The sequence below is a fragment of the Lathyrus oleraceus genome, chromosome 6, assembly GCF_024323335.1.
Source record: "Lathyrus oleraceus cultivar Zhongwan6 chromosome 6, CAAS_Psat_ZW6_1.0, whole genome shotgun sequence".
In the NCBI taxonomy this organism is placed as follows: Eukaryota; Viridiplantae; Streptophyta; class Magnoliopsida; order Fabales; family Fabaceae; genus Lathyrus; species Lathyrus oleraceus.
In genome coordinates this window covers 311,397,771-311,413,672 of record NC_066584.1, presented here as the reverse complement: position 1 = coordinate 311,413,672, position 15,902 = coordinate 311,397,771, and the positions used below count along the sequence as shown (strand labels likewise).

The 15,902-nt window shown below is 34.9% G+C and overlaps 2 pseudogenes; both read right to left on the bottom strand.

Moving 5' to 3' along the window:
- Positions 1–908: 908 nt before the first annotated feature.
- On the bottom strand, positions 909–5,867 carry LOC127095389 (photosystem II protein D1-like; annotated as a pseudogene).
- Positions 5,868–10,302: 4,435 nt separating this feature from the next.
- On the bottom strand, positions 10,303–15,437 carry LOC127095388 (maturase K-like; annotated as a pseudogene).
- Positions 15,438–15,902: the final 465 nt, after the last annotated feature.

Genomic DNA, 15,902 nt, shown 5'->3' with positions numbered 1-15,902 from the left:
TATGCACTGTTATTAAGAAATTCACAAAACTTTATAAAGTGTTTGTATGGCTTGCATAGTCTTCCAATTATGTATGAACAAATTACTACAGCTACTTTCAACATTTGACATTAATTAATTGTAAATGTACTTGTATAATATTTTGTTAAACAAAACAATAACCACAACATCATTAACATTTTGATTGCGATTGTGATGATAACGGTTGTGGTTGTAATCACATTGGATTATGACTACAGATACCAAACACAGTATGCAACCACATTCATGGGTCAAAACCTGGACTGTCAAAAGACTTAATCACAGCTACAAAATAAACAGACTATTTTTAAGCAATTGGCATATAGAAACTATATGTACAGTTTTTCACCTGCACGATGCATTTATCTTCATTTGCTCATCAAAGTCTATAAATATAAATATGATCAAATAATCTACGGTACTATACTACAACATTCCACCTAAATTGGGGTTATCCGTTAAGAATTATGGTAGAATTGTTTATGAATGTCTCATCTCAAAAGCTTCAGGTAAATCTTGAAAGTTGTTGTAGCAGCAGCAACAGAAGTATAAATTATTTTCTCTTTTTTATTTGACGAGATTCATGGGCGAACGACGGGAACTAAACCCGCGCATTGTGGATTCATAATCGGCTGCCTTGATCAACCTGACTACATCTGCCCTATACCTATGTCTAAATTGCAGAACTTCTTTTTGCACCTTGTCGTTATTCTTTTCTTCTAATCTTCTAAGTTCTTATGAATATTCTAAAATATTAGAAAATAAGAAAATATTTATTTCTGCATACGTATAATGAAAGAGAATACTAACAAAAAGTAAGAGAGTAATATCCACAATATTGATATTACTCCTTTACTTTCAAAAACACAAACCATTAAACCAAAATATTATTCATTTATAGATGGCGCCTCAACCGCAGCTAGGTCTAGAGGGAAATTATGAGCATTACCTTCATACATAACTTCAATACCAAGGTTAGCACGATTAATAATATCATCCCATGTATTTTTTACACTACCTTGACTATCAATTACAGATTGATTAAAATTGAAACCATTTAAATTGAAATCTATAGTGCTGATACCTAACGCGGTAAACCAGATACCTACTACAGGCCAAGCAACTAGAAAGAAATGTAAAGAGAGAGAATTGTTGAAACTAGCATATTAGAAGATCAATCGGCCAAAATAACTGTGAGCAACTACAATATTATAAGTTGTTTCCTCTTGACCGAATATGTAACCTTCATTAGCAGATTGAAACTAGCATATTAGAAGATCAATCAGCAAAAATAACCTTGAGCAGATACAATATGTTGATTCTAAGTGTTGGCAACAATTTTGGTAAAACAAAGAGAGTTCACAGGATGTTATGTGTGATGTCTTAACATAAGATATCCTATGTACCTGCTGGAGGTCAAGAACATGTTCATGCAGGATTGTTTCAGAATGCCATATACAATGCCATGGCTTCTGATATTGGATGTACCTGCTGGAGCTTAAATGAAAGACATGTTCATGCAGGATTGTTTCAAGATGTCATACACAAGGTTATGGCATCTGATATGGTTGTACCTGCTGGAAGTTATAAAAGGAATTATTGGATTATGCAGGATTTTTCCAGGATGTCAGACCCGATGTCATGACATCCTGTACACAGAACATTCAGTGTGAATGTCTGGTGTTTTGTGATTGCACAATTAATGGCAATCTATGTATGATTGAAGATCTGCTTAGCTGGCGCATTCAATCATGGATTACAACCTGATTTACTTATTTTCCAAGGAGATCTAACCAGTTGTTATAAAAAGATTTGATTGGAAAATAGATTTAGGGTTTTCAAGATGTCCAAGCCCAGCTGAAAGCTTCTATAAAAAGGGACTTAGAAAACCTGTTTTTCAACACAACCAATACTGAGCGAAATATAGAGAGAGAGCTAGGGTTTGTGTCTGTTTAGTCGTGAGACTTGTAAGCCATTCAAGTCATCTTTTGATGATTGAATTGAACTGATTTGTGGTTGTAGTTTGTCACTCTAAAGCTGTTAAGCAAGAGTGTGTGTGTCTACTTGATCAAAGTTGTGAAGCAAGATCAAGTGTGTGTCTTCTTGATCAAAAGCTGTGAAGCAAGATCAAGAGTGTGTCTTCTTGATTGAAACTGTGAAGTAAAATCAAGAGTGTGTTATTGAAAAGTATTTTCTTTTCTCAAGGGATTGTTGTTTAAAATCACAGGTGTGATTGTAGGGAAGTGAGTGGGTTCTCATATCTAAGAGTGCTTAGGTAGAAATTGCACGGGTAAAGATTACGTGAGAAAGACTATAACTTGGTGAAGTGTACGGAGAGTCTTTGAACTAATTCTATTTTAGTGAATTTCCTTCCTGGCTTGGTAGCCCCCAGATGTAGGTGCGTTGGACCGAACTGGGTTAACAATTGCTTGTGTATCTTGCTTTACTATTCTTTATCTTTATTCTGTCTGCATTACTCAGATATTAGTGTCGTGACACTACCTTCGACATCTCATATTTGATACTAGAATTTCACAATATTATAGGTTGCTTCCTCGGGGCCGAATATGTAACCTTCATTAGCATATTCATTTTCTGGGTTTCCCTGATCAAACTAGAAGTTACTAAGGAACCGTGCATAACACTGAATAGCGAGCCGCCGAATACATCAGCTACATCTAACATGTGAAATGGGTGCATAAGACTATTATGCTCAACTTGAAATACAATCATAAAGTTGAAAGTACCATAGATTCCTAGAGGCATACCATCTGAAAAGCTTTATTGACCAATTGAGTATATCAAGAAAACTACAATAGCAGCTACAACGGGAGTAGAATATGCAATAGCAATCCAAGGGCGCATACGCAGACAAAAACTAAGTTCTCACTCACGACCCATGTAGCAAGCTACACCAAGTACGTGTAAAAAAATTAGTTCATAAGGACAGCCATTGTATAACCATTCATCAACGAATGTAGTTTTCCATATCGGGTAAAAGTGCAAACCGGTAGCCGCAGAAGTAGGAATAATGACATCATAAATAATATTATTTCCGTAAAGTAGATATCCAGAAAAATGCTCACGAATACCATCAATATCTACTGGATGGGCAACAATGAAAGCGATAATAAATACATAAGTTATGGTCAATGTTGAATGTAATTTTAAGTGTCGGGTTTTTGTTATCGTCTCCACAGGGATTGTGAGATATCACCGCCTTTCAACAGTTGTTTTAATTCTTAGCTTAAGGTAACAATGGGGTTTTGGTATTTGTCACGGTATCTTGCATAAAAGTGTAATAAAATGCGGTAAAAGTTTTGGTTTTAATATTTGAGAAATATTGCCAAAGTTAGGGTTCGACGATCACTTTGCATGTATATGTTCGACCAACAAAACTTATAAACTCCTTTAGATGATAAACTATTTCACAAAGTCCTCCCAATGTGTTTATCTCTAACACACATTGTGAGTTTTCCCATTTTGATCCATTGTTTATCTCTAACACAATCTATCAAAATGACAACTTTTTGGTTCAACCTTATGGTGAACAAAATCATTCATTACTATCTCTAGCTAATAAACAAGATTGGATGAAAACCTAGGTTAAGAGTTGGTAAACATCTCTCGATCATAAACCAACACAAAGAGTTTTGAATAAGAACAAAGTTTTCACCATATATTCACCATTAAAGAGTTTACAAATGAAGATCATCCCATTTACACACAAAGCTAATGATCATCTACATCTAACCTTGACAAAATGAAGGACTTAGCTACTCATTTTCATGGTAGCTTGGTCAACAAGTTTCGAAAGAAGGTTGATCAACATCCGAGTCGAATAATCGAGATTGGATGGGAATCCACCTTCTTTTTGTGAAAGATTGTTAAGAGATGAAGAGAAATGATTTCTAGGTCACAAAAGATCCCAAGAGCAATGCTGGAAAATATCTAAAAAGTACAAAAGTATGGAGGTGCAAAAGTCTGGCTCCAAAAAGTAGCCCTTGCTACTTATAGAGCTGCTACTGAGCTGTCATGCTCGCTAGGCGAGCAGAATGGCTCGCCTAGCGAGCCCCTAAATAGGCACCTGAGGCACCTGCGCCCAGAGAAGTAACCTTTGCCAGACTGGCATGTTCGCTAGGCGAACAAAACCTTCGCTAGGCGAAGCCCACACTTCAACCTTCGCTCCAGCGAGCTTGAGAGGTTTTGCTACTGGAATGCTCGCTGGGAGCTCGCTAATGGCTCGCCTAGCGAGTGAGTGCTGGTTGCGCTTTTCACCAAGTCTGGACGTGTTCGCTACACACCTCGCTGGCAGCTCGCCTAGCGAGTTTGTTGATGTTTGCCACTGTAAAATACTGGAGCTTTTCGCTGGGTTCTCGCTGGGCGCTCGCCTAGCGAGCCCTCTCCTAGCGAGCAAGCTGATGAATGCATTTTTTCTTTGGTCCCTTTGCCAACTTTCTTGTGGCTTCATTTTCTATTATTTCATGTCTAATTCCTGCACAATAACACACAAATCAAAGGTACCAAGATCGTTTATCATTGTATTGCAATTCATCAAAAACAAAGGTTGTTTCGAACACTTTAGCAAGGAAACGGAGTGAAAGATGCCCATATTTGATATCTCAAATAAGCACTTTTGGGTATCTAACAGTCAATAAGGTAGGGATCATCAAAACACTGAGTCATCCAATGTAAAGACGATTTTCAATGTTGGTTATCCAGTTACATAAGTGACCCCATAGGTTTTCGCTATCGTGTCTCTCTAAAATTACAATCAGGGTAAATGTTGGAAATCCCCCAAAACCTATGGAGAATTTCAATCAATCTTGATGAACAAAATTGTAACTACCCACACAATAACAACAAAAAGAGAAGACCAATGGAGAAAGAAATAAAGTAAAGAACGATGAAGGAGAAGAGTAATAAAATTTTGCAGAGTTTCTCTCTGCCCACAAACTGTGGAAAACTTCTTATTCACTTTGCAACTACAAAATACTGTGAGTTACAAGTGTTGTGAATACTCTATTCACCTATATTACAAAATAAGGGTTACTACCTCTATTTATAGATTTAGGTTAACTTGGACCTCAAGTCAAAGCCCAAAACTTTAAAAGCCCAAAACTTTAAAAGCCCAAAATAGTTAACACTACTAAAATAGGCATAGGTGGTTCGACACTTCCTTACTCTGTCGAGCAACCTGCTTCGACACAAGGAATTACAATTCAACACACCACCTAATTCATTGTGTCTAAGCTATCTACATTCATCATAGCTCTTAGTCTTCTGAACACTTCGACCTGCACTCCCTTTGTCATGATGTCTGCAATCTGATTCTCAGTTCTGCAGTGTTCCACGTTCATCTTCCCATCTGCTACCAGCTCTCGAAGATAATGGAACCTCATCTCGATGTGCTTGCTTCGACCATATGCTATCGGATTCTTCGTCAGATTGATAGCTGACATATTATCGATCTTCATGGTAATTGCTCCATGACTCTTCGCTGTTATCTCTTCGACCAGATTCACCATCCATGTTGTTTCACATGCACAAAGAGAAGCAACTATGTATTATGTTTCCCATGATGATAATGCCACTACTGGCTCTTTTCTCGAACTCCAAGCAACTGGTGCACCACCTAGCATAAACACATAGCCAGTTGTGGATTTTCGATCCTCAGCATCACTACACCAACTTGAGTCGGTATATCCTACTAATTTGCATTATTTTCCTTCATCAGCTGCAGGAAACAAAATGCCATAGTTGAGAGTTCCTTTCAGATACCTTAGTATCCTCTTCGCTGCTGCTAGATGTGATACCTTTGGCTTCTGCATGAACCTAATCACCATATCTATACTGTATGCTAAGTCAGGTCTTGTATGACAAAGGTATCGAAGTGACCCAATAAGTCTTCTATATTGGGTTGGGCCGACATCATCTTCATCCGAGTCTTTCGACAATTGTAATCTAGGCTCAGCTGGAGTAGAAGTTGGGTTGCAATCTTGCATCTCAAATCTCTTGAGAATTTCGCCTGCATACCTTCTTTGATGCATCATCAAACCTCTACCACTCTTGTAGAATTAGATGCCAAGGAAATATAAAATGTCACCGAGATCTGACATTTCGAATTCCTTGTTGAGATCACCTTTGAAGTCTTCAATCTCCTTCTTGCAGCTACCTGTTATCAACAGGTCATCGACATAGAGGCATAGTATAAGCAGTTCATTCTTGCTTCTTCTTACATATACTCCATGTTCAGATTTGCACTTTACAAATTTATTCTCCCTTAGAAAGACATCTATCTTCTTGTTCCAAGCTCTTGGAGCTTGTTTAAGTCTGTACAGGGCTTTATGCAGCTTGTACACCTTTCTTTCCTCGCCATGTTTCACAAACCCAGCTGGTTGTGCAACATAAACTTCTTCTTCTAAGGGGCCATTAAGGAATGCACATTTCACGTTCATCTGGCACATCTGCCAGTTGTTCATGTTTGCTAGACCAACAACCAACCTGATTGTTTCGATCCTAGCAACAGGTGCAAAAACTTCATCGAAGTCGATTCCTTCTTTCTGAAGAAATCCTTTCGCCACAAGTCTCGCCTTGTGTCGAGTCACTTCTCCTTTGGGATTCTACTTTACCTTGTATACCCACTTCACATCGATTTCCTTCTTGTTTAGGGGCAATTAGACAAGTGACCAAGTATTCTTGACTTCGATTGACTTTAGCTCTTTGTCCATTGCTTTCATCCACTTCGAATCTTTCAATGCCTCAGCTGCATTGGCAGGTTCGACATCTGCGTAGAAAGCATAATGTACCAGCTCACCTTCTTCATCGACCATATCATCTGATGTAATTACACATTCTTGCAACCTTGCATGCATGTGTCTTATTCTTTAAGGTCTGCTTGTGCTTGCTTCACCTCTGACTTCTTCATGTCGAACTTCTCTTTCGACTTCACTAGTTGGTTCGTCACAAAAGATTCTCATTGAATCTTTCTTGACATTCTTAGTCCAATCCCACTCCTTAAGATCATCTATGATCATGTCCCTGCTGATCACTACTTGCTTATTCACTGGGTCGAACAACTTGTATCCTCCAGTCGAATGATATCCTATCAGGATCATCTGACTGGACTTGTCATCAAGTTTTCTTCTCAACTGATCTGGAACATGTCTATGTGTTATAGATCCAAACACCCTCATATGACTTAAGCTAGGTTTGACACCAGACCAACATTCTTCTAGCGTGATTACTTCTAGTTTCTTCGTCGGACATCTGTTCAGGATATATGTCGCAGTCGACACAGCTTCTCCCCACAATTCTTTGGGTAGATGCTTGCCTTTCAGCATACTTCTAACCATATTCATAATGGTTCTATTCTTCCTTTATGCGACTCCATTCTGCTGTGGAGTGTAGGGTGGCACCACCTCATGCACAATCCCTTCTTTCACGCATAATGCATTGAAGTCTTTCGAAACATATTCTCCACCACCATCATTTCTCAAAATCTTGATCTTTCGACCACTCTGTCTTTAGATCATAGATTTAAACTTGGAAAATACCTCGATCCCTTCACTTTTCTTCTGGATCGGGTAAGACCACAGTTTTCGACTGAAATCATCTATGAATATAACAAAGTATTTGTTACCTCCAATCGAATCCACCTGGAGAGGACCACATACATCAGAGTATATGACTTCAAGAACTTCCTTCGACCTGCTTCCTGCATCCTTACTAAAGTTGTTCTTATGTTGCTTCGCCTGCACACATTCTTCACACACTTCGTTTAGAATGTCGATTTCTGGTAATCCTGAAATCATATTTCTTCTCTTCAAATCTCTGATGTCTTTGAAATTGAGATTGCCAAGTCTGTAATGCCATATCCATTCATCTCTACTGGCTGCTGTTGCAAGGCACTTATGCTCCATCACATTTAGTTCAATCTTGAAGGTTCTATTATGAGACATTGGAGCCTTCAAGATCAACCTTCCATTTGAGTGGAGAACTCTCATCATCTTGTCTTCAATTGACGCGTTGTAGTTCTTTTCGACCAACTGCCATATGCTAAGCAAATTACTCTTCATACCTGGTATGTACAACACATTTGAAATTACCGACCTCTTGCCATCTTTCCTCATAATCAGAACATCACCAACACCTTCAGCTGCTAGAGTGTTGTCATTTGCAAATTTCACCATGTTCTTCATTGAGGGCTTTATGTTGACAAAACAATCTTTTCTTCTAGACATGTGTGATGAGCATCCTGAGTCCAAGTACCACTGGTCCTTGAATCTCTCTTCTTCTCTTGTTGTAACCATCAACAACGTCTCTTCTTCTTCATGTTTTGCCAGCTTTGCATAAGTTTCTTGATTCTTCTGCTTTTCTGGACAATCACTAGAATAGTGACCATATCTTTGACAATTGTAACACTGAATGTGACTCTTGTATGGCTTTTGATCACCACCTCTTCCTCTACCTACAACACCACCTCTTTGGTTGCCTTGGTTCCAGGGTTTTCTTTGATTCGACCAGGTTCATTCTTGCTGATTTCGACTAGTCGAATTATTGTGGCCTCTTCTGCCTTTGTTGCCATTCCAGCTTCCTTTGCCTTTTCTTTCTTTTGTTGATTGAGCCTGCAAAGCCATATCACTCTTCGACTTTCCTGCAACTCTTTCATCCATTCTTTGTTCATGATATTCAAGCGTCCCTTGAAGCTCTTCGTTTGTCAATTTTGATAAATCTTTCGACTCTTCTTTGGCTACTACCACGTGATCGAACTTTGGAGCCAACGACCTCAAGATCTTTCCAACAACAGATCTTGATGTTAACACTTCTCCACATACCTTGATTTGATTCACCAGTTTCGTAACCTTGGTGAAGAAATCGGTTATGCTTTCATTGTCTTCCATCTGAAGTAATTCATACGTTCTTTTGTGAGTTTGTAACCTCGCCTCTTTCACCTTCGCCGCGCCTCCAAACGATTTCTCTAGAATTTCCCATGCTTCTTTCGCCGACTCTGCATCACTAACCTTTTCAAAGTTATCTGCATCAACATATTGATGGATTATAAAGAGAGCTTTATAATCTTTCTTCTTCAATTCATTATGTGTAACCTTTTCTTGATCCGTCGCGGCTTCTACAAGCGTTGATACTCCTTCCTTCACAAGATCCCAAAGATCTTGATAACAAAACACAACATTTATCTGCTTGCTCCATTTCTCATAATTGTTGTTCTTGAGAATCGGAAGATTTACTGGAAAATGCTCGTTTGGATGATTCATTGCCATGGTGATTTTCTTCCCACAAATCGATTAAACCGGAGCTCTTGATACCAGATGTTGGAAATCCCCCAAAACCTATGGAGAATTTCAATCAATCTTGATAAACAAGATTGTAACTACCCACACAATAACAACAAAAAGAGAAGACCAATGGAGAAAGAAAGAAAGTAAAGAACGATGAAGGAGAAGAGTAATAAAATTCTGCAGAGTTTCTCTCTGCCCACAAACTGTGGAAAACTTCTTATTCACTTTGCAACTACAAAATACTGTGAATTACAAGTGTTGTGAATACTCTATTCACCTATATTACAAAATAAGGGTTACTCCATCTATTTATAGATTTAGGTTAACTTGGACCTCAAGTCAAAACCCAAAACTATAAAAGTCCAAAATAGCTAACACTACTAAAATAAGCATAGGTGGTTTGACACTTCCTTACTCTGTCGAGCAACCTGCTTCGATACAAGAAATTACAATTCAACAGTAAAATCATTGGGTTTATTTAAATTGGATTATCATGGAGTCCCAAGCACACGAATTCTCTATAGCTATAGAATTAAGGGCTTGTTATAAACCAATATAACATGACTTGTATAGGGGTGTCAACCATTACCAATATCCACTTTATCCTGTTATTGGTCTAGGCTCAGACAAATTTTATTTTTTTACCTCATTTCACCATCCGTTCAATTTTTTTTCTATATTCTCTAAATATTACTTCGCCATATTAATTATTTCGCATTATTAATAATAATTTATAATTTATCTATTAATTATAATGAGTTGTCCAAGACTCGAACCCAGAACTAGTCAGATGGAGTAGAAAATTCTTTGTTTAATCAAATAAAACAATAAAAAAATCTCTCCCCAAGCCATGCATAGAATATAAACTTGAGTTACTTCTCCATAAAAGGAATTTGAAATTTTGAAACTCAACTCTGAACATTTCATAATCCTTTATATATAGAAATAGCCATTTAACATTTAAGTATCATAACATAATCAATCATTCATCATGGACCATATTGTTATTGAAAAGAATATCCAAATACCAAATTCGATTTCTATGTAACCTTGCAGAGGAATCTCTTGGAAAAGTCAAAGAAAAAGTATTTTCTTCCTCTGTAAAGAATTATTGCAATAATTTTTCTGAACCCGAACTTTTCAAAAAAGTGCGGATAGTAGTTTTGTATTTAGAAGCCAAAATTTTAATACAAGAAAGCCGAATTATATATTTTATTCGATACAATTTTTTTTTTTTGAGGATCCATTATAATAATGAGAAAGTTTTCTGAATATTCGAGAAAATCGATCAATAATATCAAAATCGGATGAATTGACCCAACTCGACTTACTAATGGACTCCCTTAATACATTACAAAATTTCGCTTTAGCCAATGATCTAATTAGAGAAATAATTGTAACTATTATATCCAATTTTTTGATAACAATTTTGATTAGAAATGTATTTTGTAGGATTTGACTACGTAGCACTGAACGATTTAGTCGCACATTTGAAAAATAGTCTAAAAGCTGAAATGAATGTTCGAATAATGGGTTTATATCGATAATTCTTGGATGAGCCCAAACATAAAATAAAATAAAAACATTGTCATAAATGAATAAAATAGTGTTTCCATTTATTCATCAAAAATAAGCATTCTTTGAAGCCATAATGCATTTTCCTTGATCTCGAACATAATGAATGTTAGGATCCTTGAAGAATGTACAGTATAGGACAAATATTTAGCAAAAACTTTTACAAGATGCTCTATTTTTGCAATAACAAAAAATCGCTAAAAGATTTTAATCGTAGATGAGAGGATTGATTACGTAGAAAAACGAAAATATATCGATGTTCACATACATAAAAATTATGGAGGAATAAGAATAATCTTGGATTACTTTTTGAAAAAGTAGAAATCAATTTTTTTCTAATAATAAAACTATTCCAATTACAAAAGTTATAAGGAAAGAATGGTAATAAATGAAAAAAAGGGGAATCTTTCACTTAGTATTCGTATATCGGACACATAATTTAAATATGTAAATTTATCTTTTAAAAAGGGAAAAATGGAATGAATTGATCTCAAATTTTTTATAAGATTTGAGGATTTCTGCCTCATCTAAAGAAGAGCTTAATTGTCGGAAAAATAGAACTTCAACAACGATGGTAAAACCCTATGATATTATTTGAGAATCAAAATTCTATTTACATCCTCAAACTGAGTTTTTATTAGAATCATTAATCGAAATGATTAAATGATTATGTTATACATTCGAGTAATTAACCGTTTTACCATTAATAAACTATATTTATTATCATAACCTATATTTTCCATAAAAAAAAATCTATTAAAATTATGACTATAAACAAGTCCATAAATATACTCTCTAAAAAGAAATGGATATAGGAAGACCTATTGTTGAGATCTAACTCTTCTAAATATACTTGATATTCCTTTATTTTCTAAATTACATTTGATCAAAATATAATTCATTGAATTATCAAATGATACATACAATACAATATATTCTATATCTATATTCAAAATGAAATAAAAAACAAATTTGAATATATTGCCATGTCTATCTTTTGTACTAAACTAACTTGACATGCAATACAAATTATGTAATTTGATATAATAATTTTGACATAATAATTTTGAATAAGGGAATGAAATAAGTATAAGCGCACTAAGAAAATTTTCTACAATGATAATATTGAATAAGAAAATTAAATAAATATAAGTTTTACTAATAAAATTCTCCACAATAATAATTTGAATAAGAAAATGAAATGAATATAAACTTTATCAATAAAATTTGTTTTTCTTTTGATGGTCTTATTATTTATGGAATTGTGTATTATACTAAATTGCAGATTTTTCTAAGAGGTTGCTGTGCAATGTCTCAACATTCATTGATTATTTTTTTGGTTTAAGGAACTTCAATTCTCAACCTGAAGTTGATGCTCACAACTATGTATATATTGAGAGTCACTTTCAGTTGTATTAATTATGATTCATTTAATTTATTAGAAATTTAGATTGTATTAATTATGATTATTATTTTATTTTATTTTTGAAAAATTACAATTATTTTTTATAATACATTTGCGTCTAAACAGACACTCTCGTGTCTGTTTATCTGTTTTTTTAATGAACACGTGCGTCAAAAATATCAACGATTTTTTTTATTAATTTTGATTTTAATTTAAATTATTTGTATAATAAACTTGGTGAATAAATTAGGAAAGAAAAATATTATATAAATTGTGAGAAGTTATCTTTATTTTAATTTTTTTATTTGAAATAAGATAATTTTGGTAGAAAAAATTAAAATATTATTTAAGAGACAATTTAAAATAAAAATTATTCTAAACTTTCATATCTCCTATCTATCTATCTATAGATTTATAAAATATTATTTTGGATATTGAATTGTTAGATTTTATTAGTAATTAATTGACGCGTGCGTTACGGAACGGATTTTAACTAGTTCATGTTAAAAATACTAGACTAAAATTTCTAGAATAACACCTCCAAAACCTTCTAAAACCATCTTTCAATATAAATTTTTAGACTAACACCTCAAAACATTTCAAAATCATCCCGATTGAAATTCTTCAATTATTTCCATTATATCTTCCCTTTCTCTTAAGCTATCTCCTCTCTTCCCTTCCCAATTTTCAATTCCTACATTCAATATAACAAATACTAAACATAAAGTCAATGAATAATACAGATAGTCAAAATTATAAATTAGTATAAACAAATACTAAACATAAAGTCAATGAATAATACAGATAGTCAAAACTATATATTAGTATAAATAAACTACTTGGTTCAAGCGATTCAAAATAATTTAATTTAAAGGTCTAATCAAAGAAAGATTTAGTTACTCATAATAGAATTAATGATAGATAAAGAGTTAAAAGAATAATACATAAATTACAAATGAAATATAAGTTTTATTTGTGCAAAGATGATGATTCTCTATCTCTGGAACTCTTGCAACCACAATCTTTCATGTAGAAATCTGAACCCTTAAAAATTTCTCAAGTTTTTCTTTTAATCCACTTGGAAACATGAAATGAATGTTGAATTAGCTACGATGTGTATCAAATGTGAGGCGAATTTTAACGACTAGTTATTCCTTTGTTATAAGGAGAAAATAAATCTGTTAGGATTGTGAGACCAAGTGGTGGTTATCTTTACAATGGAAGCCATTAATTTTCTTTATGCCTTTTTCTTTCTCTTTGTTTTTTATATAGAAATTATTTTTTGATAGGCAATGGAATTATAAGAGTACAAGGGGTACTCAACATCCTTACAAAAAGATAAAACGGAAATATTCCACCCGCTTTAAACAATTAATAGGAGGAATATATCAATCATAAAAAATACAAGAATAAGTTGAGCTAGATTCTAAACACAACCATCTCCACGAAAGAAATTTAATAGAATTGATAGCATCCTCAATTATAAAAGGCTTTCCTCTAAAAATAATATTGTTTCTACCGATGCACAAAAACCACATAGTAGTTGCCCAAATGATGTTCCCCAAAGCGTTTTCTATCTCCTTCCTCATCCATCTATCGAAGCTAATATAGGAAAGCATGCAATTAGAAATAATCACAAGGGCATTGTAAAACGACATAGTAAAAATAGGCATTGCATTCAACATTTAGTTGATTAACACCACTCTACCCCCTACTGACAAATTCCTCATTCTCCTAACTGCTATCTTCTTAAGTCGTCGACAACGAATTTCCACATCTGTGCATTCCTCCACCTATACTGCTTTCGAGAAAAAAATCCTTAAACCTTATACCATTTTGAAACCTCTGAGTAAGGCCTTGATGCAACAAATATTAGCCCAATTGCTATCTCCGATAAAAAGGTTGTCATCCGTGAACTACACAACACTATAAGAGACCTCTTCATTCACCTTGAACCCGTTGAACAAGCTTGATTCCACCGTGTTCGTCATTAACCTAGTAAGACCTTCCATTACAATGATGAAAAGGAAGGGAGACAATGGATCTCATTGCCTCAACCCTTTAACCACCATAAAATCCTTAGTTGCACAACCATTGATAAGAACTGACATGGTGCCTTAGAAAACTAGAGCCTTCATCCACACTTTCCACCTATCACCAAAGTTCGGCTTGTTCAGCAAATACCTTAAGAAATCCCAGCTAACGCAATCCTAAGCTCTTTCAAAATCAATCTTCAAAACCATACACTCTTTTTCTGAATATTTAGCAAGGTCCAAAATCTCGTTGACCACCATAACATCATCTAATATACTCCTGCTAAGAACAAAAATTGTTTCCTCATCTAAAATGATACTCCTTATGACCTTCTTCAAACGATAAGCGAAGATCTTAGATAAAATCTTTTGAAAACAAATGACCAAACAGATTGGTCTATAGTTAACCAAAAATTATGTGGGTTGTTGATCTTAGGGATAAGCGTGATGAATGAAGTCATTACAACCTTGGACAAAGTAGAATTAGAGTAGAAATCCATAACAAAATGAACGACATCCTTCTTTACTATCTCCCAACAGCTCTGCAAAAAACTGAAACTGAATCCATCAGGCCCTGGGCTCTTAATGTCGTTACAACTCCTCAATGCAATCTTAACTTCTTCTTCCAAAAAAAATAACCTCAAGGCACTTGCTACCATCATTAGTGAGACGTAACATTTCGACACCGTTGAGCACCGGTTTAGACCTATTCTACTCGTGGAAGTTAGCCTCAAAAAAATTACAAACATAGCTTTTGATCTCATCTACTTTCTCCTTCCTTTCATCAGGTGAGTTTACAAAATACATAAAATTTCTTCTATATTTGGCTCTCATAACCTTACGGAAAAAACTAGAGTTCATGTCGCCTTCCTTCAACCACAATGCTCTCGATTTCTGCCTTGACAAACTCTTCTTTAAGATCAAATGATTCCATACCTCGGAAGTTTCGAATCCCCTCTTAGAAGCCAAAGTATCAATGTAAGTGACATTAGAATTGCTAACCTGAAAGTTAAGATCATTAAACTCTTTCACTGCATCTTCCGCCTTTAAATCTAACCAACCGAATACTTCAATGTTCCACTTTTTCAAACTGATCTTCAGCATTCTCAGCTTCTCTTTCAAAACAAAATCACCTCTTCCTGAGACCTTGAAAGGTTTCCACTCTTTATCGATATAACTTAGAAAAGTATTTGTGTTTAAGCCAACAATTGTTGAATTTGAACGACTTAGGCCCCCAATCCTCGTTGCTCGCTTTTAACCAAATAGGGCAATGATCGGAGATATCCCTTTTGCCAACATACTGACCAAGAATCTTCCAATCCACAATAAAAATTTTAGAAAGAATTTTTTTGTCTAATATGCTCATAGACGTACCAACTCTACTGAACTAAGTGAAGGGACCTTATATGCTAGGAACATCGATGCAGTTTAGCTCTTCAATGAAACAACTAAAATTCACCATATCCCATCTTCTTCCCCCTTTCTCCCTTTTGTTCTTACCTTTTTTATTTATTGACTCCATCTTCCTGATTTCGTCCTTGTAAACTTCCTTGCTGCCATCTCCAGAAA